This window comes from Sciurus vulgaris, assembly GCF_902686455.1.
Source record: "Sciurus vulgaris genome assembly, chromosome: 6".
Lineage (NCBI taxonomy): Eukaryota > Metazoa > Chordata > Mammalia > Rodentia > Sciuridae > Sciurus > Sciurus vulgaris.
Window position 1 is genome coordinate 97,357,522 of NC_136466.1, and position 20,979 is coordinate 97,378,500.

The following is a 20,979-nucleotide window of genomic DNA, read 5'->3' on the forward strand; positions in this document are numbered from 1 at the left end:
ATTATGTTATAAATATATATTTAATTTCAGTACAACAGAGTTTCCAGTTAAAGTAGTTCACTCGTAATTATTTAAAGAAACAAAAATGTTTTGGCAACTTTATATGTATATCCTCATTGACCAGACACCTGACTGACAGCTGTCAACTGTCTGTGGGCCAAATGTAACCCAGTAAAGATAAAAATTACATATTACTCATCCCCTTTGATAATACCTGGTGCCAGTAAGTTTTCAAATAGGAATCATTAGACTACAGACTAAAAGAAGTAAAAGGTGAAAAAATTTCTACTGCCTACCAGTCTTCATCATTAACTCATTTTACCTTCCTTTTCTCAGTTATCCCATTTCTTTCCCTGCCAATATGTATCTCACATTTACAAAAAGTTAATTTCCTTAAAGGGAAATTCAGAGGGTACAACATGTCTGTGTCCATGAAATACTATGAATTCATGTAATGATGCCTACACATATCTTGCAATCATATTTTCTTTTGAGCTCATGATATCTCTAAGAGTCATGAGAAGGAGGCTCTGAAGTTTTAACTTCCTATTTTAAATAAAATGAAATTAATCCAAAGTCTCTGACGTGTATGTAGATGTACACTCAGGTCTATCTCCCAACTTCATATTCAGTAATATTTCTTTTATTGACTTCAGAATTTGGACAATCAAACTACAAGTTTGAACACCACATGGAACACTAACATATTACATCCTTTCAAGAACACTTTTCAGCCACGAGCAATACTTTATTAGAGAAATATATACCTTATCAGAGCATTTTAAAATATAGTTATAAAAATAAAAATATAAGTACATGTGAGCTACAAATTCCTTTAGATTCTCTTTATCATTTAAGTGGATTTATAAACTGAACATATATAAAATGTATATAAAATAAGAAATAAAAATAATAGCAATACATATGCTGAAAAGTTAAAAGTAGAAATCAAATGTTCAGGTTCGAATTTTTTCTTGCAAGATCACGGAATAATTTAAAATACTAAATATACCAACACACAAGCATATCTATAGTACTCAAGTGCAGGATATCTTAAAGAGTTCATATAGCTGACTTAATAACTAACAAGTTTGGTATCTGGGTGTGTGTACACTAATTTCCAAATCTTACTGGACACCAGAGTTCTCATCAGCAAGGTGTCCTAAAAAGCTTAGAAACCCTACCATTCAATAATCCTCTATTCATCAAGTATCTGATATTAGTTCAAATAATTACTAATTATATGAATAAATATTTTGCATTTATATACTTTGATAATGCTGTACAATATACTGGTTCACTCAAGTTTATGAAAATGGTAATATAAAAAGCAAATATTTCATGGTTTTCTGGCCCTTCAGAGAAGAAATTCTTCAGGTAAAATCCATCATATTCTGAATTTAAAAGAATTTATCTTATCCCTGGGCTTTGGAGCAGCATTTTCCAGTGAGAAGTGGAGATTTAATGTCTAGATATACAAATTAATAAGAAAAAAGGGAGAAGCTTAAAATAATGCTATAGAATATGGGAAGAAATTGTGGCCATGGTTTCCCTGCAAAGGATTGGTTGAAAATAATCAACAGTTCCATGACTAACACCACCATCTGACAACTAAATGATATAACTAAATTTAAAAATGTATTTGCTTATTCCATTACATTTATTCCAAATCAACATTATGCATCAATCAGCAAACCATTTAACAATGAGATAATGGTATGCAAATCAATTATAAGCAAAATAATCAGTAAGTAATACCCAGTTCTAACTATTGTGAAAGATGGGGTGTTAAGGCAAAACATGCAAAAAATCACAAGAATTTCAAGTAAGTTCATCTTGAAGGGGTTTTAGTGAAAGTAAGTGACTTGCCCCTTGCCTGCTTTTGAAGGATTTTAAGTTTTCTTTTTAGAGCTGAAGAATGCTGCCCAAAAGCACCAGAACAGAAATAGGAATATTTGAGTCCTAGTCTCTGTTTCACTAAGTAATTTTGTGACTGAAAACAAGTCACTTAACCTTTATTAGGCAACCAAATGTATGGGACTTTTTGCTTAGTAATATAAGAACCATAGGAAAGGAAATTTTAGCTATGCAATGGAAAGTAATTCCTCTGCTACATGTGATTAAGTCCCAAAAGGAGTCTGGACTATTATTGGTGGGTTCCTATCTGTAATGGCATGTCCCCTTCTCTCCATATTGCTATAAGTAGCCCATTATGAAAGCATTCCAAATAACTAAAACAAATAAAAGTCTAGCCTATGAAGTCAGCGGGTAAAGCAAAATCACTGCAGAATGCTAAGATGAACAGGCCATATTTTTTCCCACTTGAATACCCTAGTAACCTAACATAAAGGTTTCACCCTCAAAATTCTATTATCACACAGCTGGGAATATGGATTAGCCAATTGTCTGATAGGGTAATGGTATGAAGGCCCTTGTGATTGCTCAGCAGATTAGGTAATTACCAAGGTCCTAAGGAACATTTGTATCGATTGAAAGTCTCTTTATTGTGAGGCCACATTACCAAAGTGATTGTGACCAGTGCTAGTCCCATTTGCAGGGAGTCTAGGCTCAGGAGCAGCTGGCTGTCACTAAAGCACGCATGTGCTTGTGGGTTGACACCAGCAGTAGATATCCTGGATTGGAAGCCCACTTACAGGTTTTTTTTTTTTTTTTTTTTTGAAGTACCAAGATCTAAAGAACAGATTCCATCCAAAAGGACATCACTCAGATAAATAAAAATTGAGGAACTGTACAGAAATTTCTGAAAATCTACTTAATCAGTTTTCTAACTTAGTAGTTTTCAATGGATATAATATATGTGGAATGTCTTTTTATTTTTTTAACCTGTTCACAATCTGAACTAAAGCAGGCAATGGAGTGATTCATATCATTTTTCAATGTCATTCTTACTATCCTGAAAGGTGTTTTTGAATCTAGAGGTTCCATAAAATTTTGCTAACATTAGTTGAGAGAGCAGGAATGAATAACAGAGAACCAAAGGAATGGCATTGGAAGACATTGTAGATCCTACACTTGCTTTTACTATAACACAATGGCATACCAAAAACATATGTGGGAAATGTAGGAGGAGCCTGTTAAAATGAAGATTCCTGAGACTGTGGCTCAATAGGCATGAGATGCATCCGGAAATAAGCAATTAACATAAATCCTTGCTGATTCTGAGGTTGAAAAACTGTTCTCTGCATTAGTCTGTTTAGTTCGTCACCAGAACCTTCTCCTTCAGTGTCAGTTCTCACACTCTCCAGTAGCAAGAAAATAGCACTTAGTGATCCCAAGTCCTAAGAGAGCAAAGGGAGCATATGGATTTAGCTATAAATGTTAGTTGTTTTTATTTATTTTCTGATATAATTTATTACTATCATGTTTAAGTAGTTGATTCATTTTAATAATTTTATTTGGATTGGCAAATGGTAAGTATCACCCAATATTAGTAAAAAGCCAAAATTCATTCTCATATTTTTGTGAGTTTAAGGCACTAAAAATATGTATTTTGAAATATGATAGAATGGCTTGATCTGACTCTTCAGGAAAGTCATTTTACAAAAAAGCACAAACAGTGCTTATTATACGAAACATGCATTCATGAACATTCACCAGGTTTTAGAATACTCAGTCATCACTGATCTGGAGAGTTTAAGAGTTTATAGCCTAGTGATAATATGAGGGAAACCACAGCTTTTATTCTCCTGTGGGTGAGTTATTTTATGGTCATAGGCTACATAAGGGTGAGATGAGAATGTGTAGATGAATCTTTCATAAACACTAGATAAGCAACACAAGCATGGACCTTATTCATTGCAAGTTAACCACTGTTGTAATCAGATAATTATAGTGATTAATAACAAAATTGATCACTGAAATTCTTCTGTGGCTGTATTATCTATACAACATCAGTTGTTTAAAAATAAGCTCCTTGATGTGGTATTCTATTTTGAGGTGATTCCAGTAAATAGAAAAATATTCCTAGCAGTATCTTATGGTTCTAAGACAGAAAATGTAACTTCAAAAAGGAAAGAAAAAACCCAAATCTGGTTCATTGTTAATACTAGTTTTGCACATGTATGTGTGTATGTGTGTGTGCATGTGCTCCTTTATGGATCATTCAACTGATAAGGAACTTACAACTGAGAATGAAGAGCTGAAGCAAAAAAAGAAGATGAAGGAATCAATAGAGAATGGAAAAGATAGAAAAAAACCCTATTAGTTAGCTAGTCAGTCATTGGTAAAGGGGTCAAAAGAAACAAGAAACAAGAAAGTTGCAAAATGTAGTGTTCAAGATTTTTCATTTAGGTAGTCACAGTGGTGCATATCTATAATCTCAGTGATTTGGGAGGCTGAGGCAGGAGGATTGCAAGTTAAAAGCCAGCCTCAGCAATTTAATGAAGTCCTAAGCAACTTAGAGAGACCCTGTCTCAAAATTTCAAAATAAAAAATAAAAAAAAAAAAGGACTGGCGATGTGGCTAAGTGGTTAAGTACCCCCGGGTTCAATCCTTGCTACAAAAAATTAAAAAATAAAAAATAATTTAGAATCATTATTTCTTGCCTTTGAATCTCTCCAGAGAGAGTATTTTTGATACAACATGCATTCCTTTTTATAGGGATGTATTATATTTACAAATTTAAGGCCATACAATGTTGAGAAATGTTTAATTTGTTAAGTGCCTTATCTTTGATCAGAGAAGGTGTTTTATTTGTGATTTCATGGAGGAAATAAAAGGCAGAACAATTTTTGCCCTCTGACCCTACACCTTTTCCAACATTCTTCCTTTCATCCAAGAAGTAGCACAAATTCTCCAAACTTAATTCTTAAGTCACTTCAAGGCATTTCTGGAAAAACAATCACTAATTACACCTCTGGTAGCTTTTTAGGGGCTGAAGGGAGTGCACACAAATAAGTCTGAGTGACAAACAGTAGCTATGGCACAAGAGACATGCAGCCAACTATGCAACCCCTAGGCAAAGAGTTATCAGAAGAAGAGACCAGAGCAACAGGACCTGAAATGTACAATATTTGAAAAAAATGTAACTATACAAATCTTCAAGTAGCATAATAATATTCTGCTAATAGAGTTCATCTTCCAAACCCAATATTTTCAAAAACAATACATTTCTTCCTCATACCAGAATGAGGCTTCCCATGCACTTGCATCTAGTGCTTGCCTCTAGATGTGGACAGTTAAGTGGCTGGCAGTGGGAGGGACCTGAGCTATGCTAACAGTCCTCCCTAAAGCACCTCTTAATCAACACAACAGTGGATTTGTGGACTCGTGTTACTCCTTTAGATTATGAACTCTTTTTTCAGAAAAGTTTTAAAGAGAACTTCACTTCAAGGAGTAACAACATTGATAATCATGTCTTGGATCAGACAGCTGGAGCAGCAGGCTTTTCTGATAGAGCATAATCCAAGAGAATTCTTGGGGGGCTGCTGAGGAATGAAAGGATCTTGTAAGTCAAATCAGTGGAAGGCCCAGAGGAAATAGAGACACTCACAAAGGAGCTGTTATTGATTATAAAAACTGCTGCTGGGTGAGTAGAAGATGCCAAAGAGAAAGAAGGGCATGTTGAAGGTGAGTGAAGGAAGGGCCTGAGGCAAAGACAGACTTCAGCAACTCCACCATTCTGCCTAGACGACATGGATGAGGTCACTGATTCCAAAAGAGTCAGAAACTTAGATTTAATAGGAAGCCACTAATTCTATGCGTTTTGCTCAGGTTCCTAAAATTTAAGTGCAAGATTATGCAATCAATAAGCAATTTAGAAGATGTCTGATGTAACTAAAAAATAAAATCTTGGAACCTTATTCTAGGCAAATGAATATATCATTACTTTCATAAGTCTAATAAAATTCTATGTGAACACAAAAACAAGTCTCCCTGAAAACGATATTATATGGAACCACATACAAAGCTAATATAAATGAGTAATCCCAAAATTTAAGGCTTCGTGATATAATATATATTGATTTTATCACTATACTATGGTAAATTTTTATATTTATTTTAAATATCAAATACTCTAGCATGACATAAAACTTCTTTGCCACATGAAACCTGGAAGAAAATATCTTCCAAAATATCACTAGATAACTATTACAATAAGATGTTTTTCAAGAATATGAGATAGTCCTTGAGAGAAAAATAAAGAATAGTGATCATTTATTGAGGATTTTCTGCAGGCCAGGCAACTAAGTGGCTACAGAAGTACAATGTCATGTCCTTCTCTCAGCAAAATGATCATCATTGGTAGGTCCTGTCACCCTCCACATTGTACAAAAAGGACATTTAGAAAATTAAGGAGAAATGGTTATTAAGCTTCTGTGCCTGGATTCTAATCCAAGGTCTTTGATTTATCCTTCTCTGCCTATTGTACATTATTTTAAAAGAACATTTCCCATGCTTTCATGCATGATACAAAACTATTAATTAGTGACACCAAATTTTAAAATATTATCAGACTTTTATGAGTGCTACTCATCAAAACTCTCTTTGTAAAGACTATTTAATCCTACAAAGAATAACCTTGAAATTCCTCTTTTATATTTGTAGTTAATATCAATTTGTGAGCCAAATATCAAATAATCCAATGCTTTCTAATCAAATTTTAGTTTCCATCCTATTCACTACATTTGGTTTGGATCTACTTTTGGCAACAAATTCATCCTTAACTATAATGATTTGCCAACAATCAAACCATTTTTAAGATTGTGTAGCAAATTCCTCAGGGAGATTTCTAAACAGACTTGAGTAAAGGCATCACCGAGAAAAGTGATTAGCCTTTTAAAGTGTGCACAGTGAGGAGGGTGAAATGAAAATGGGTGTATCTCTGAAACCTGTTCTGGGGGGGAAATACAAATTTCATCACTCCTGCTCTCATCAAGCACAGGTTATTAGTGTAAGGAAACGGTGCTGTGTTGTAGTTAAGGACAGAGGGCTAGAAATAAACAAATCTGGCTTCATGTCCTTTGGTACTTATGAGCTATGTGGCCCTGGGCAGGTAAGATCAGCTCTCTAAGCTTTAGTTTTAAAATCTGTAGAATGGGGATAATAGTAGGATCTGTCTAAGGGTTGTTATTTAGATAAAAAGAAAACTAATAGAGCTGATAATTCTAAGTCTGACAAATAGCCACTAAGTGTTAGGCATTTTGAACTTATTTTTTCAACCCACACTCTAATAAACTAGTATTTTTGCACATATATTTTAAATATCATTATATTATAAATATGAATACTGATGTGAAAGACTCAGCTACAGTCACAATAAAAATACATAAATAAACAATAATAGTTCATAGGAAATCAAGCCTCTTTTGATTGGGGTTTTGACTCATTGAATATGCTGGTGAAACAAACTAATTTTAATCACCAATATTTTGCTCTATCACTGAGCTATATCCCCAATCCTTTTTTAAATTTAATTTTGAGACAGGGTCTCACTAAGTTGCACAGGCTGGCCTTGAACTTGTGATCCTCCTGGCTCAGCCTCCAGAGTTGATGTCACACAGCACAGATGTGTGCTACTGTGCCTAGATCAATCTTTGACTATTATTTCTCACTACATTCCAAAACACCACAGAGATAAACTATTTCTCTTCCAAGCAAATTAGAGTACTGTATAATTATGTAGCATCTTATTTTTAAGTCTATGTAAAACTATGGTGCCTTAGAAGCGCATATATATATGTGTATATATATATATATATATATATATATAATATTGCTTTCTTGAAAAAATAAAACTTTTTGCTTAGTAAAAAAAAAAAAAAAATTAGGTTATATAGCCAGGCATGGTGGTGCATGCCTGTAATCCAAGTGGCTTGGGAGGCTGAGGCAAGAGGATTGTGAGTTCTAAGCCAGCTTCAGTAATTTAGCAGGGCACTAAGCAATTTAGCAAGACCCTGTCACTAAATAAAATATAAAAAGATCTAGGGATGTGGCTCACCGGTAAAGTGCCCTGAGTCCAATCCCTGGTACCAAAAAAAAAAAAAAAAAAAAAAAAAAAAAAAGAAAAAGAAAAGAAAAATAGGTTATAAATGAGATATTTGAAAAATAATGTCATGTTCTTATTGAAGTAGAATACAGTCATCTGAAAAATTACTTAGAAAGAGGAAACAAGGTATATTTTGCATGTGATGGCCTTATTCCCTGCTTTCTACACAGCTTTGTCTTAACCTGGTGTTCTGACGAAGTGTTAGCATATACCACAGACAAATTTTTTATTAATGTACTGGTTTTTTTTCCTGTAATATATACTTACACCAATCATTAAATCAATACGAATTATAAGCATCCCAAAGGGACTTTGTAAATATCAAAAAATACAAAATGACTTATAGCTTCTGTTTTTCAAGAAGTGGTACCATCCTCTAGACACAGCTATAATGTTGATGAGTGATCTTCACAGAATGATTTCTAGGTCCCATTTAAACAGAAAGCTCCTTCAGGCATTCCATGGGCTCCCCGCTTCCCAGCAGGCCGGTGCCTAGCCCAGTTGCCATAGAAGGCCATCAGACATTTGGAATGACATCAGGAGACAATCTGAGCAGGCTCTGCCCTAAAGAATTCAAGCTAACAGGAGACAGAAGATATCAATGTCTTCTTGGCCGACAACAGCATTCCAAAGGTCAACTGGGGTGAAAAGAGGATGGACTTGGAGTTTCCAGTGCCTTTCAGCAACCAACCAGCTCACAAGTGTAAGGAAGCATCCCTCAAAACAAAAAAAAAAAAAAAAAAAAAGACAAAGGAAGCCATGCAAGAAAAAGGGAATTGCCATCTCTCTGATGACCTACTTTGTTCTTCAGTGACAGCACAGTATAGATGTATGTGAAACTTGATGGTATAGAGGTGGAAATTCTTTGCATAGGATTAAGAATGACTAACTTCCGTTGTGATTCGTCAGATTCCTGACCCTGTGCTTTATGTTAAATAGGTCATTTAATTCTCATAACAAGGTTTTGAGGATTTCACATTATGTTCCATATTTTATAGATGAGGAAACTGAAGTATAGAGAAATTAAAAACCTGTGTATAATTCCACAGTGATAGAGTCAATTGGCTTTTGGTCACACATAATTTTCCCAGTTCCATCAGTAGTTTTGGTTGTCATCTGTGGAGAGGTTGAGGCCTTCTACCTTGTCTGAAAGCATTTGGAGAACCAAATATTTTCTCTTAGTGTACTGAATTTCAAGTAGTATGGACTATTAACCTTTCCACCAGGAGCCATGTGCAAATGATAAATCAATAACAGAAAACAGATGATAATTTCAAATATGGATCTGTTCAAGAGAAATCTAATAATTTGGGAGGCTGAGACTGGAGGATCATGAGTTCCAGAACTCACTAGGCTAGTTACTTAGCCTAAGAAACTTAGAGATATCCTGTCTCAAAAAAGAAAAAAAAAGAAATATAGAGGACAAACATGACCAAAAAACGTATTGAAGTTAGAAATTTTATACTTTGTCTAAACTTTTATAATGTATTGTTGCTTTATGTTTCACAGTATAATTTGTAATTAAATTATGATCATGTTATTAATATTTCTGCTCAAATTCCATCCTAATGATATCATAGTCAATTTATCTGAGGATAATCAATGTATCTGATGATATCTTTAATCAAACTTGAAGATTATGCCTTGCTAACAGTTCTTACCTCAGGTAGCACATTTCTTCCCTGACTTTACAATTGATCTTTACCATTCATCTTAAAAGGATAATCCCATTTCCTCAAAATTTTCAAAGTAAAAAGTAAGCACACTGTTATCCCAATTATTTGCTTAGAAAATGCATTTATGAATTTATGGCACTACCAATAATACATTTTAAGTTTGGGAGACAGTCTTCCCCATTCACCTTATTCTTTATTAAATAGAATTTCTTCATGGATAAATGCTTAGCAGTATTTTCTCTTGTAAAAGGGTACTCCAGCCTAACATCTCTTGTCAGTTCACCCTTCCACAGTTAATTTGCCTAACCAACTCCAGGCAAGGTGCCCTGGTCTGACACAGAGTATACTGGGCCCTGTCAGGGGATCTAATCTTTCCAAATTTATTGCATGACTTTGAGTGTATAACTTAAATTTTCTGAGCCATACGTGAGGTATTTGTGTGAGATGTTCCCCAAAATCTTTACAGCAGAAAGATAATGAAATTCTAAATTTAAAACTTTTCATGTGGCCATAAAAACTTTCCATGATGGCAGGCCTATAATCCCAGTGGCACAAAAGGCTGAGGCAGGAGGATCACAAGTTGGAGGCCAACCTGAGCAACTTAGCTAGGCCCTAAGCAATTTGTCTCAAAAGAAAAATAAAAAGGTCTGGGGAAGTGGCTCAATGGTAAAGTCCTCTGGGTTCAATTCCCAGTAACAAAAAGGAAAACAAAACAAAAACTTTTCATGTGATAGAAATGCAGAATGCATTTTCAGTGGTAATGACCATAAAGCAACTTCTTTCTTTAACAACATTCACCTTAAACTCTACAACAGCACTCTCCAGTAGAACCTTAATGATGGAAACATTCAAATACCATCCAAAAAGGTAGCCACTAGCCACGTGTGGCTACAGAGCACTTGAAATGCAGGTAGTTAATTGAGGAACTAAATTTTTACTTTAATCTTAATTAACTTAAATAACCACATGTAGCTAAAAGCTATCATATTGGCAGTAGCTTATGGTTTCAAGAACAAGGTAACAAACATTTTTGTGCTTCGATATATTCAGTCACGTACTGTCTCACACCTTTATAGAGTGCAAAGGTGGATCTGTTTGCCTTTCCTGCTTTTGGTAAAAGGACCCAAATAGAGTAAATATCATATGCATCTGCATTTTGTGATGGTGATTTGCAAGAAAATCCCTGAACTGCTTCTGCATGCTAACAAATAAAGGTGTTATAACAGTGAAAGGAAGTTTTGTTTTGTTTTTGGTTTTGTTTGTCCTGTATTCTTTCTAGTATCCCAGTTTTCCTTCTACTTGGTGGCCTTTTCATCGCAAAGAATCGCACATATCCACAGCTTAACTACTGGAGCTAGTGTTTGGCCTTAAGTTTTAAAAAATACTGTAGATACTGAGTGCTTAGGCTAAAAATCCAGTTCTGGGTCTCTGTCCTTTCCTGATTTTCTGCGGGCAAAAAACCCAGGATGGCTGGTGAAGGGCACAGAGGCTGCTGAATATGCCTAAGGCACTCTTGCTCTCCCAGGCTCGCAAAATGCTTGCAGCGCGTGGGGCAGCCCTTGAAGCTGGATGCGGATCTCGTGCTAGCGCTTTGTGCACTGTGCGTGGGTGTGTTCATTTCTATGGGTGTGTTCATTTCTACACAGCCCCTTGAGTTTACCGAGGTCGCTAGGAGCTGATCTCCAGTTCTTTGGGATAGTCTTTTGCCAACATAGGGAAAACATTCTTATAAGATCCCAAAACCAGACCAGGAGGACAACTGCTCCAGCACTGCCACCTCCTGTTTCCAAAGCCCACCCACTGCCTTTGCTCCCTCCTCCACTCCCTAGAGCCCACCACGTGCCATCGGTACCAACAAGCCACCGGTCGCTTTTCCCCAAACCGTGACATCCCCCCTAATGCCAAGTCGGCATACCGCTTGCTGCCCCAAGCCAGGACAGCGTGGAGGTCTCCTCTGCGCGCGTCCAAGCCAAGCAGGTCTGCAGGAGGGCCAGAGCCCGCCTCCTTCTCGCCGGTGGCGCACGCACGTGGCGTACTCGCCCCCTACTAGCAGCCTAGGAACTCTAGAAACACGCCAAGGAAAGAGCCTCCGCCCTCTCAGCTCCAGCACCCGGAGGAAAGTGGGTGGGGGGGACTACAGACCTGCAGAGAAAAGAGTATACAGGTGGGCAGAGCAGCGTTGGAGGGGAGGGCCCGCAGTAATTGGGCGGCGTTGTGGCTGTTGCGCCTCTCCGGAAAGCCCAGCCTGCGCCGGTTCACTTTCCACACAAATTAACCCGAGGGATTGTTGCTGCCTGCTATCAATAACTCAGTGGAGTGAGCTGCTGAAATCAGAGGCATCCCTGTCTGGGTCTTCAAGGGGCCCTGCGAACTGAATCCCAGCTCACTGCTTCCTAAACAAAGAAGTGGGTTCCAAAACGCTGGACGAGATTTTTAACCCTATACTTCCACCCCAACCCCGGTAAAGATCTTTGAAAATCAAAGGGCACAGACATAGGAAGGTATCTAGAAGAAAAGGTTAAAAAGTAATGTGTGAAAATCTATTTAAGATTTCTGTGATATTTCAAGAATTTGCATATTTCAGTGTTCAAATAAACATTTAACAATTTTGTAGGTAAAGGTAAAGCCCCATTTAGCTATCCGTGTGGATGCCTTTGAATCAGCTACACACTCGCAAGCAAATTCATGATCAAGCCTTATTTGGACATACCGAGGAGGAAAAGAAAGAAATGTGTCATAATTTGTAGTGGCATTTTTTAAAGCCTTAACATATCTTTCAGATATTATTTCATGAAGACCGCATTTCTGTGAGGTGGAAAAGCCTCGGGAGATGTGTGTTAGGACCTTCACTTAATAAAAGACTGTAAAACCAAGCAGCTGGGAGAAAGGGAATGGGCCAGGTAACTTGGTACTGACTACCAAATCAAGTTTAGGACTGACTAACTGCGGGCCTGCACTTTAAGAGACAAAACTAACATAACATAAAATAAAACTGGATAAAATTATTCAGTTCTCCTTAACTCTGAAGCAACTTTATAAAAACATGTCTCATGGATGTCAACCCAAATAAAAAGACTTTATAATGTCCCTTCACTACCAAAAGTCTTCCTGCTAATACAAATGGAAAATGGATTCTGACCATCATGGTCTGATGTGTCTTAAGGTTGGTTCTCTTTTTGGGACTAGTCCCAGTCTGAAGGGAAGGAAAGATTCACTTATGTACTCAAAAGTCTTGGGTAGCTAGTCTAACACAGATTAGAACACAGGAGCATTTGTGCTCAATACTGTTAAACACTGCTTGGAAGGATAAAATATTATTAGTAATAGAATTCATAAATGGTCCTGAATCCACATCATTAATCCCAAGGTATCTTAAATGGGTCTTTAGGCAATACATAAAATGAGCCTTTTAAGCAACTTAAGTTGCTTTGCAAACATTCCCAATTTGACAAAAACAGCTTGAAAAATGACAGATTTGACTTTTTTCCTTGTAATTCTTAATCAGATATAAAATTAAAGATAAGAAAATAAAGATAAATTTAGAATGATTAGAGACGAGATAAAGCATATAATTAAATCTTTCTTTGAAAGAGCAAATCCTTTGTATATTGCGAATTCTCAATCACAAATAGTCCATATGCTGTATATTCTGCTTGGGCCAAAGCTGCACCTAGTGAATTTCTGAAATTTAGATATGTGACACTACCTTAATGATTATAAGTATTATCATAATTGGCCATTTTAATTCTTCTCTATCCAATACACAATGGTTTGGTTTAAAATCAGATTAGATTTGAAGTTTTAGAAATAAATCTATTTGAATGTACTTTCATGTCAAATTTTAAAAAGAATATGTACATTTTTGTACTTTTACATTTTAAGGTGCCAAAGAAGAGCTGCAAACTGTGAAGTAACTTCTATGAAGAGATGAAGTAAAGAATGGAAGGCAAATGATGGTCACAGTAAAGAAGTGCATGTGGTGAGTGCTCACATTTCTTTTATCATGTACCACAAAGTTATCAAAGGTAAAACTCATTGACCTTAGGTATTTATAGCATAGAAATGAATAATAGTGATAAAGAGTTAGATAACCATTATATTCTTTTATGTCATAAGCAATGTCATTTTGTTTTGCTCACATCACTTTTCAGGGCCTACCTTCTAGGTATCTCTTCCAATTAGTTCATTTAATAGGAAGACATGTATATTTCTATACTGTAGCTGCAAAAAAGATTAAAATGTTTAATGCCATGGAATTTGTATCTTACTGTTTTTAGAATTTTCTGAACTTCCATGTTCAATTATGTTTGTGTTGAAAGTATTCGGGTTGAAGAACAAATACTATACAGTTGAATAATCTTGAAGGGTAGATTAATCTATAGCCTTTCTTCATCTCAGGGTGGGTTGCTGTGGCAACCGCCCCAGCTCACTTTAAAATAATTTTTTAAAGCTCACTTCAAGAGCTACACCCAGCGTGGGCCAGGCTTAAAAGCAGGCAGACCCAGTGCACAGAGCTTTAGTGGACTGCTGCTTTAATGTAAGGAAGTAGTGAAGAGAAGAGGGTGGAGTAAGACAGTGTGTAGCTGAACAGAAATTGGAATATGAGCTTTCCCTAAAGTTAAAATTTCAAGGACCATTCTCCCTCCCTGTAACTTCTTTAACACTTTAATTAAATATATTGCTAAACATAATTCTTTTGGGGAAAAATAAGTTACTGCATATTTACATTTCAAATAAAGCATGAAAAGTGCTGGCCTAGCATGTGTGAGGCCTTGGGTTCAATCCCCATCATAGGGAGAAAAAGAAAAAAGAAAAGAAAGCACTTAAAGATAATTATTTAATGAAAGGAATACTTTGTGATTAGGCACCCTACCATACACACACACACACACACACACACACACACACACACACGTGCGCGCATGCACACGCGCACAAACACACGTGCGTGCATTTGAGCTGGTGTAATATCCTGATCCCAAACACCATGTTTTCTTAAAGGAAAGTCACCTTTTGATTAACTGGATAGACCCTGGCTTCCAATTGTTTTCTATTTCAAGCACAGAACTGGAATAAATGGGAGAACTCATTTAACACATAAGCAAACTGAAGCCTAGTAAGGACATATTCAACGGTAAAACACAAATCTTATACTAAATGGAGAATCTAGGACTATTTAACACCTAGGACAAGCTCCTCCCTAAATGAGAAAACATTCTGATTCTAGCCAAATACCATTAGTTGGGAAGGATCAGGATGATTTTGGTAAAAAATAAATCAATAACGTCCAGAGGTATTTAAAGAATACAAAGCACATTCTGAATTAACCACTTTGTGGATTACTCATGAATAATTTTAAATCTCAGGTGATTGCCTATTGTATATTTCTAGGTAACTGCTTCTGTTCCGCTTCAACTATAAAGGCTTATGGGAGGGAAACTAATGCTAATATTAACTTAGGTCACACATAATTAAGAAGTTAAAACTGCTGAGGGAAAAATCTTATACTTTAAAAGGCCAGTTGTGATAAATTCCAGATCCAAATTATTTTCAAATTATCCAGTGTAAGGGTTGTGCATATTTTTGAATGCTTGTACTGTCATTGATAATTATGGGTTTGTTATAATGTTTATTATTAAGTAATTCTTTAAAATGTGAAAAGGTAAAATAGAAGTTTCTTCTTAGGAAAATAAATCTAAAACAGAAGTGTACTGTAGTAAACAGAAAGATCCATTATCACCCATCAAAAACAACATGATTTAAATTCATGTATTGGCTATGTCTATTTGCTCATGTAAAATAGGTTGTGACAATTCATGACATTAGTTTCAAGCTTTATGGCAATAAACTCTGATGGTTCTCATATGGTTTCCTTTGTCAGGACCTTTGTGAAACTTGAAAACATAATTTCAGTTTTACCACCATATATTCAAAATGTGTGTGTGCCTTTAAATTTTTGAATTTTTTTTTTTTTTACAAATTGTACCTTGAATGAAAACCTGCCATATATGCTCTTTGCCACATTATTAAAATGAACTCATGGTAGTAGCAGACTCACCATATGAAAGTCACACAGGCAAGCTAAATATGTTATAGATACCAATCTGCAAGAAATAGTACTATTTCAGATGGTTTGCTTTGTGACAGTTTGCCAAGGCTTTCTTATAATAAAAGCGATGAATTCATCTTAGCTGTGCTAATAGTTACAATGGTAATGAGCCAGAAGCTTGAGATTGTTTAGATCTAGTTGTACTTGCTTGTAAAATCAGCCTTCTCCTTTCAAGTGAAGACTTGGGAGGGTGCCTAAATGTTGAGCCCACTCTTCTGAGATAAGCTAATAACATCAAATAGCCCCACAATGGAGCATGAGGCTTTTTGAACCACATTGTCCTCATGCATTATAACAGTCATCTAGAGGCATACTGAAGAACTTAACAGGAAATGCAACTAGTCATTGGACTAAATACACAGTGCTGATAGGAATTTTTTTAAGTGAGGGAATATCTTTAATTAGTTAGATATTTCAGTATGCTACTATTATCTACTCTTGTATAGTCAATGTTTTTATGCCCCCTATGAATTTTCCCTTCTTTCACAACATTAAAAAAAAATGAATTGCTTTAAATATTTTATATAATCTGTAGTTCTGCTGGCATCCAATCTTGTCTTTTCATATTTGTATACCGGTTGATATATTTTATCTTTGGCATTCTTGGGTGTGGTGTAATTGGTTAGGGCAGAGAGACACCAAATCTCTAATAGTTTTTCCAAAACATTTAATATTAGCCTATATTTTTGATAAGGAAAATGTTTAATATGCTTAAACCTTAACATAAATATTCTTCCTTATCAGTCTCTATTTCTGCTTCCTGCACTGCTGAAACTCTTCAGGATAAGTGAAGTCATCACCATCGGCCAGGGCAGCCTAAAGCATTTGGGAAGTTGGTTTGGTTTACATGTTAATGACCTGGATAAAGTCCAGTAAGGTGTGGAAGAGAAGAGTGGGGGGAAGAAGGGGAAAATCTCCGAGGAAGCTGCCGCCTCGGTAAATATTTCCAAACCGATTAGAAAGTTCTTCTTGGCCCGCGATAAAGTCTAGATTTTATAAACTGGTAATTCTTTTATTATTTCAAGAAACCTTTCCGTTTACTTTTTAGCCCTTCAACTTCTCAGGGCCGAAAACCACGTATTCTGGTTGTGCATAAATGCACGCTGGAATGGAGTGCTGCAGATTCTAGACCGTGGTTTTTACGCGTGAGTAGTAAGAGGAGCGCACGGACCCGTGGAAGAATGAAGTGGCTAACGCGTATCTAAATGGGGGGAAAAGTCACAAGAACAACCATTAGGGTCGCGCTCCTATTGGTCAGAGGAAACATCCCGACTTTAGAAGGACTTTCCTGCTGGCTGGCTCGCAGCGTCCCTGGGGAGCGAGCGCGCGGCAGCCGGAGACTCGGTTCTCTCGGAGCGTCCTATGCAGCCGCGCGGGGAGGAAAGCAGGGAGCCGCCGCTCACCGTGTTGTCTTCATTTCGTGCAATAAAGAATTGTCATTAGGTTTGCGTATGGCATGTGCCATTACCCCACCGTAAAACTAAAATTAGCAAAATGTCAGGAATGGAAAGATTGATTCACCAAGATGCAATTATCATTTAAAAGTGCTTGATTGAGGTACTGATGTTCAGTGATTTATTCTGCATACCATATACATAATTAAAGTAGTGTAGTGGAGTAATTTATCAATCTAGTTGAGACTGGAGGGGTGAGGAGGGAGCTGCTGTATGTTTGTTTTATTAAAATGCTCCGAGGTCTAGTCCCGCCCCCCTTTTGCAAGAGTGAAACTGATGATTTCTCCAGCTCGCGAGGAGAGTCAACGGTTTGGGATTGTGGGGGAGAGAGAAACAGAAGAGGAAAAGGCAGAGCGAGGCAAAGGCAAGAACGAAATAAAATAAAGGGGGGAAAAGGAAGGAAAAAGGCACTTTCAGCGGACGTGCTGCTAAGAACCCCCAGTCCCGTGTGCTCGGTTTTTCTTGCCACCCCCGCCTCCCCTCCCAGTATCCTTCCATTTCCCTCGACCCCCCCCCCAGTCCACCCCCCCCCCCCCGCCTTTTTACGCGATGTTTCAAAGGCTGTGAGCTGCTCTCCTTTTCCCATTCGTCTTCTGTCACTTCCTTCCTGGACGCAGTTTTCTGGTCGAGTCCGGTTACTTTTAATCCGACCGGCAGCGGAGAGCCACTTTCTCCTCCTCCTCCTCCTCCTTCCCTTCCTCCTCCTTCCTCCTCCCTCCTCCTCCTCCTCTTCGGAGCGGCCTCGGTGCGCGCGAATGCGCGACCCCGCGCGCGCCTCCCCCCCGACGCGCGCTCCCTTCGCGCGCGCACACACGCACACATCGTCTCCAGCTCTCTGCTCGCTCTGCTCGCAGTCACAGACACTTGAGCACACGCGTACACCCAGACATCTTCGGGCTGCTATTGGATTGACTTTGAAGGTTCTGTGTGGGTCGCCGTGACTGCATGTTTGAATCAGGTGGAGAAACACTTCAAGGCTGGACGAAGTAAAGATTATTGTTATTTTTTCTCTCTCTCTCTCTCTTAAGAAAGGAAAATATCCCAAGGACTAATCTGATCGGGTCTTCCTTCATGTAAGTACCTCTGACATTTCTTGAAAATATAGAAATAGCCTGGGTATTGTCTCTGAAACCGGCATCAATATATTTCATGGCTCTGGGTCTATCCCTGTGCCTTTTTTGAAGGCTGAAGTTGAGACTGGTTGTGTATTCTTTTCGTTAGATTCCATGATTTCCTTGTGTGCTGCTAAAAGTAACTTTTTACATAGTCGTATCCGTTCGCCATCAGTTATTGAAATCATTCCTGACTTGTTCCTGTCACACCAATATGTTTAAAGTTTCATGAAGTTTGTTCACGTCATTAGCATGTTTGATATGGTGGAGAGTGTGCAGCCTGAAGGATTTTAATATTTCACAAAATGTTCTGTGACCTTGAAGTACATGCCTTAAGATTTAGCAGTTAGTTCACTGTGGAAAGATGTTCCCATGAGTCCCCCCAAAGACTCTGATTTGCCCTAGGTTATGCTTCTGAGCCACTAATTCTTGGGATTAGTTTAAGCTTCAGCATGGCTGTCTGACTGTCAGAGTCTACCTTTGTGCATCTCCTTCCTTCACTAAAGTGCTGGCTTGGTGGAGGGCTTCTTAATTGGTATGGACAAAAAGTAATACCCTGGTCAAAGTAGTCTACACATTTCACAATTTATGTTTAGATTTCAGCATCTACATTGCATTTATATTAAATCAAAATTACATAGATATTTTAAAACAAATGAGATTAAGTCACTTAAATTGCCTTCTGTCTGGACTTTGGATGAAAGTTACCAAACTCAGTGATAAAGTTGGGCACAAAGAAAGCATATAGAGACATGGCACATTACTGTATTATTACATATTATGCAAGTATTTAGATTTAGTGCTAATGTAATTTCCTACCAAGAACATGGCTATTAATTCTGAGAGGAAATTTTATATCTGAATTATTTTCTGACTATTCTAGGTCCTGTAGTTATTCTTTGTGAAAAACCTTTTTTCTTCACATTTTAGGAATGGATGTCTTTTGTATAAAATACCTTATATGTAAATGCTGAGGGTATAATAAGTAGAATTAGGCTTTCTGCCAGTTCTTTAACCAGTCCTCAGAGGAGAATTACTTTGACACAAAGTGCATTTTACTATTGTGAATATGATACTAACTCTAATAGTATCTGTCTTATGAAATGCTTACTGACTGCGTACATTTTCTAACTGCTATAGAGGAAACTCCAGTCACCACATTATGCCAATCCAAAAAAAAAAAAAAAAAAAAGTGACCAGACTCTTTCTCACTGGCACCTTGCAATGGAATTGTGGTTGCAGAGTAAAGATGTTTATGTGGAGTATAATAACTCCAATCCCTAGAGACTTGGTAGGACATGGAAATGTGACCACCTGTGAACCCCACTTAACCTTATATTGCATACCAGTTTTAGTTTTAAATAGATAACAATCTCTAATTTTAAGCTAAAACATCTAATATAATTTCTAAAATAGTGTCAGTTTTGACTAGTCTTTGAAAATGTTCAGTAGGTGTCAATAGGGCACAAGGGATATTTTTGTTTTTCCTAGCAATTAAAGAAAATGCAGTTGATAAACCATATTATTGTTTTCCAATATATTCACAGAATTATTTAAAAGTAGTTCTAAAGCAAGTGGATTCATAATTTGATAGGTAAAATAAGATGTCCCTGCCTAACATCCTATCTCAAGAGGGAGAAAAAAATCTTTTAAATCAAAGAGTGTTTTTTTTCCGTATTTATAGGAAAATACATGTGTTAGTCTACTAACTCAATTGTAAAATTTTTCATCAAAACACATTTTAAATATAACATTTGTTTAACATTTAGTTTCCCAGTCAGGTTAAAGAGACAATAGTTGGTGGTTATCTTTACTTCGAATTGTACTAAAATTTATAAAAATCTACTATTTTTATTAATTTAATTTACACAGCTTTGGAATATTTGTCATATTTTTCAGACTTCTTACTAAAGAATTTAACTTCATTCATTAATTATGCTATTTACATCCTGAAAGCTGTGCATTTAGAATATATTGAAAGATAATATTAAGGTATAACTTTTATTAAATACTAATTTTATTGATTATGGATTTAAATAACAAATGAACATATAAGTCAGTTTTCCATATTTCCTGAGTAGTCATATTTTTAGAGTGCAATCACAGCATTAACTCTTCAGGCTAGAAACACTTTAATACTAAATAACTACATGAAACTTAAATTACAAAGACTTTTTGCACCTTGCCTCTATTTTTTGTAAACAGATTTATTTTGTAAATTTCTGGGGTAATGATTTAGCCCAGTAGAGGAAGGGGCTCTCTAATGATTTAAGACTGAATCCTGAAAAACTATTATATTCTGTGTTCTTCAGGTATCTATTAAAATTTTTCCCTTGGCCCTCACTTTACTGAATCAATAAGTTGCATAGTACAACTCTTATTTTTCTAAGAAATTATTCGTGTATTAAATTTCTTTTATAAACAAGTGCACTGAATAATTCCTTGGTATGTGTTAACATTATCTTTTAAAACTTTGTTCTATTTATTATAGTATTTTTGTGGTTTTATTTCCCAACTCTACGAGCAGTATATTTTGAGTCTGTGAAATCTCAGAAAGTGACCAAAATGGGGAAATATCCACACAGCAGTACTTGTACTACACAATAACAAAGAAATACTT

The 20,979-nt window shown here is 36.6% G+C and overlaps 1 protein-coding gene and 1 long non-coding RNA gene across 12 annotated transcripts in view; one reads left to right on the forward strand and one right to left on the reverse strand.

Annotated features, from left to right (window-relative positions):
- The window catches only part of LOC306663841, an 85,547-nt gene extending 73,731 nt beyond the window's left edge, over positions 1-11,816 (reverse strand). For both annotated transcript variants that reach the window (XR_013764555.1, XR_013764556.1), the window contains exon 1: positions 11,600-11,816. This is a non-coding gene — a long non-coding RNA (uncharacterized lncRNA). The remainder of the gene's footprint in view (positions 1-11,599) is intronic.
- The window catches only part of MEF2C (myocyte enhancer factor 2C), a 162,198-nt gene that overhangs the window by 3,026 nt on the left and 138,193 nt on the right, over positions 1-20,979 (forward strand). For 2 of the 10 annotated variants that reach the window (XM_079144418.1, XM_079144419.1), the window contains exon 3: positions 13,567-13,663. The gene's annotated coding sequence lies outside the window, so the exon portion shown is untranslated. Of the gene's footprint in view, positions 1-13,566; positions 13,664-17,838; positions 18,321-20,979 lie in introns of those variants that run through there. The other 8 variants (XM_079144424.1, XM_079144423.1, XM_079144416.1 and 5 more) reach the window with 7 other exon arrangements.